Consider the following 5,000-nt stretch of genomic DNA (forward strand, 5'->3'; position numbering starts at 1 on the left):
GGCCAAAACAAATCACTTCAGTGCTCGTAGATCGTAGATCGTAGATCGTAGATCGGGACTGAGGACGTCAAGAGTACAGGCGCAAATGTCGGAATGGACAAATGTCATTTATGTCAGAATCCAAAACAAAAGATCACTATAGGAGTCAAAGACCTCATACGGTCTGATAATAACGTAGAGTAAGCGATAATGGATACGTTTGACAGGACCTGACAGGATTCAGAGCCGTTGCTATTCATTACTTGAAACCTGACACAGCTATACGAACAAAAGGTTCATTTCCGCCAGATTGCGGGTTTTGTGCTGCTACATGGTCTACTTATGGCGAAGTCACGTTGGAATTGAAATCCCGTATCCCGCTCTGTTTCCCTTGCCAATCTCGCATCCCAACCCTAAAAAAACACAAATTCCCGCTCCCAATCGCAACAGAAATTCCCGCTTCCCGTCCCTGTTTTCGGCTCAAATCCCGAATATCACCCCCAAAAAAGCCAAATCCCGCATCCCGCAAACCTATTGGGAACCCTCTTTTAACATTAAATATGTTTGTCTCGATAGGTTTTATAAAGCAGTGTAGAGTTCATTTCCTACATTCATAATAATTACCAAGTCCATTAGGGAAGTAATTAATTTCCTCTCATAGTTATATATATTAGCACAGAGTGACATCATGCTGCAAATTCACTACCAGCATTTGATCCACACACTAAAACAACACCTTGACAGTTGTTTTACTAGGACCAATGGGATGCGAACCAGCGTTTTTCTAAGCTATGTCACTGCAAAGGTTGAACTCCAATATGCCATGCGGTGGACCAGACTTTTTACAAGAAACTATTTTTTTTAAAAAAAGTGTTTCGTTTCCGGAATGGTAAGTGCAGGAGGAAAGATAAAATATTGTAGTGTGGGTCAATCGGTCTGTCATATTTACTTCGTTTCGTCCATTGAAACTCTCGAGAAATAAAGATAGAAATGTGAGCGCAATATCTCTGAACGGTGAAGAGCCTATCAAGGAATATTAACCATAAAAGAGAAGAACAGATACTTGTTTAACAGAAGGGACTGAGTTGGGTGGAATTGAACTGCAGCGTTCCAGTCAATTTTTTCAAGTCGGGGGTCATTAAGACCATTTACTTTGAAGTGGTCACCCAGAAGTCGGGCCAGCAGAGGCCCTTTGGCTCACACGTTCATACGTTAAAACCTGGCAACCAGCCTTTTAATCATTTGTCAGAAATAAAAAATTTCTGTAATCTTTAGAAAAAATAAGCACGTATTGTTTTGGTATTGTATATTATTGTAGTGCCATGGTAGAAGTCTTAGGTAAGTAGCCCCCTGATAAGACATGTGGTTACTAGCAAAGTACTAATCCCAGAATTATTGAAGAAAATAAAAGGGAATCGAGAAACATTGGCTTCTAGGCTGACATGCTGATCATTTCAAGTTCCCTCACAACTTCTAAGTACTCACCAGAAATTTAATCGTGGACTCTTGAGTGTCTGGCAGCTTTGTAATATAAAAGTTCACTGCAGTACGCTAGTTAAGCCCTATCCGGCGGGCTTAGTATCTGGATGGGTGACCTAAAAAATATATCACTTTGTAACAGAAGCATAGGACCGAAAATTCTATTTTAACGCCCAAAAATGCGAACTAAGCAAAATACAGATTTTGTTAGCTTGCTTTATGCAAAACAAATATTGACGCAAAAGTAAATAAATATTGATACACAGTTTTTAGGAACAGCACAAGGAAGTTTTCAGGACGGTCGATCGAGAATAAAATATTTTGCCATCAGTAACAAATTTTACGACATGAAAACAACATTAATTTTGAACCGCGAAGATAAAGTTACCATAAGCGAGAAACCTTTTCGCTTGCACAAATCACAAAATCGAAAGTGACATCGAATTTAGCGGGCGCCGTGATCAAGTTACTGCGGCGTTTTTACTCGCGAAACAGTAAAGAATCTTTGTCAAATGATGGCAGGATGTCGGGTTTTTGTTTTTGTTAGTTTTCCTTTTGTTTCAAGTGTTATAAAGTATGACAAGAAGTGTGCGAATTCAACAAAAAAATGTTTTCTCCAAGACGAGGTTATTTATCACTATAATTCCATCGTTTTGGAAATAGCAGCTACTACACTATTCATCAGCATCACAATTTTTTGCTGATTTTGGGGCCCATTTTGTTGAAACTAAAGCACGCTTCCAACAGACCTGTTTATTTTCGCTCCTTACAGTGCACTACCACAAAAATCCTCCCGTGTCACATTTCAACCCACGTATGCAAATTTGTTATGCTCGAAAATTACACATGATAAATTCACAAAGGCTGGAAATCTCACAAAAAACCTTTTCCAGCCAATTTTTTTTTTTGAAGCAGACAACATATTTGCTATTAGAGGCAAAAAACCCTTCCTATTTCATTGCGTGCGTGAAAACAAGAGACCCAATCGTGCCAAATTACCATACGCAACAAAACAAGATTTCAGGATCAAACTCTTTCCTGAAGAAACTTTTCCTTGAATAATGAAGCACAAAATAGACCGTGAACAAGCTCTCTTTCAAATAATTCTTCACCTGAACACTGTGCAGAGTTGAGCACAAATAAATATAACAAGAATTAATGAAATTTCCAATTGTCACCGGAAGACTGTGCAGAGTTGAGAAATAAATATAAATAGCCTGACAATCCACTTACGATACCAAGTTCTCTGTCTTTTTTAAACCCATAACTTACCAGAGAATTTTCCATTTGGTTTCAGTGTTGTACATAACACCAAACTTGGTAAAATATTAGAAATACAGCTCACTTTGATCTGCTTTGATTAAGGCTCGACGGGCGAAAGATTGTTATCGAAGTCCATTACTCGTCGCTTTCAAGATTCCAGATATTTATTTTTCACCGCCAATTGCCAATTAACTTTCCATTCTTGAGCTCCATAAGGGTACCCGAAAAACCTCAGAAAAACCTTTTCCAGCGTAAAATTTATTGAACAAACAACATATTTGCTATTAGAGGCAAAAAACCCTTCCTATTTCAATTACGTGCGTGCAAACAAGACACACAATCCGTGTCACAAAGCATATTCAATTAAATAATTAATACAGGTTTGGCATTTGGTTTCAATGTTGTACATAACATCAGAGTTAGCCAAATAAAGTTAGAAACAAACCTCACTTTGTGATCCCACGGCGACAAAGCAATTGTTGTCGAAGAAATTTATTTGTCGCTTTGACGATTCCACATATTTATTTTTCACTGCCTGTCTTGTTTATCCAATTCACTTTCACATTGAGCTCCATATTAATTCAATTAATTTAACAAAGACGGTGCACCTTCTCAGTACAGATATTGGGATGGTGTTTGATATTAAGAAATGCGCAGTGCTAATACTAAAGAGAGGAAAAATAGCACAATGCGACGGTGTAAAACTACCCGATTATCAGGAGATGAAACAAATGTAGGAAGGTGACTATTTAGGAACTACTTAGAAATACTGGAAGGTGATCAAATCATGGAGAACGAAAAGAAGGAAATCTTCAGGAAGGAGTAAACAAGGAGATTGAAACTTGTGCTTAAGGCCCGTTCTAATGCAAATGAGAAAAATCTATTGTCTTCGCTCATTTGCATTAGATTCGGCACATGTAAAATAAGTCAAAGCTGAATGGGCGGAACAAGATATTGGCAATCAACACGTGGACTGTTTCATTACTTAAATACGGCGGAGGAATAAAACTGAGTTATTGGATGGAGATAGACGGACAAGAAAACTTATGACAATGAAAGGGACATTACATCCAAAGAGTGAGTTAATAGAATTTACGTACCAAGACAGAAAGGTGGACGTGGTCTTATGTGCGAGGACAGCATTGGCTGGTATGTGAAACGTAGCGTTGAGCCATTACCGGTGAGTGTTAGAACAGGCAATATAATAGAAACTGAATATTGCATCGAACCAAAAGAGTAAAAAAGAGGAAGTGAGAAATGAAAACTGATATCGTCTGAACATCGCCAGAACCTTTAAGGTTCTTAGTTAGCTTGGAACTCCCGCACAAGCCGCTAGCGAGCTACGTATAGAAGTTATATAGTTTTTATAATAATAATAATAATAATAATAATAATAAAAATAATATTATTAATAATAATAATAACAATAACAATAATAAGCATTTATATAGCGCTAAGTCGACTACTTTTTCATAGCGCTTTACAATATCTACTATATGATTACAAAAAAAATAATAAAAAAGAAATTACATAATTAAAAAGGAAATTAAAGTATAAGTCCTTTTTGAAAACAGCCAAAGTGTTTGATGATCTGATGTTAGAGGGAGATCTTGACACACAACAATAGGTTAGTTTCGAATTGTGCAGCAACAAAAGAACAGAGTCGAGGTTAAGGAGAATAATTTGCATTTTCCTTTGTTCTGAACAATGCAAAATGCTAATTATTCCCCTGAACCTCGACTCTGTTCTTTTGTTGCTGCATAATTCGAAACTAGCCTATTGCAACCAAACATCCTTTTATTTTCGTCTACGTATTTGGATCAACCAACCTGTATCTTATTATTGGTCCCGGTCCATTTCGTACAGTGCTATATTCTACATTTCTCCCACCTTAAAAATAATGTTGTCCTCAATATAAACAAGTAGACGATAGTCTTTTATAACAGTTCCTTGTACTCCTGTTTCTCGTTCTGAAGTTAACTGTAGGATCCTGGTTGATCAGGCCAGAATAACTAGATATGTTCACTTAAACGTCACCGATTCTATTCGCTACCGCAGCACGGTCCATTACGATTACTAACAAAACTTAACTTCCTTATACAAAGAACTTCTGAAATAGAGAAAAAAAATTCTCCTAGTAGGACGAGATTACACTTCTTTGCACGGGCTAAATGTCATAGTGAACTATACTTAAATAAATGTTTATCAATGATATCTAACTTGAACGTAGCTTCCACAGGTTTAGTTCCTTTTCAGCTGAGTTTTTAAGGGTTTGCTTC

This window comes from Montipora capricornis, chromosome 3 (assembly GCF_036669925.1).
Source record: "Montipora capricornis isolate CH-2021 chromosome 3, ASM3666992v2, whole genome shotgun sequence".
NCBI lineage: Eukaryota > Metazoa > Cnidaria > Anthozoa > Scleractinia > Acroporidae > Montipora > Montipora capricornis.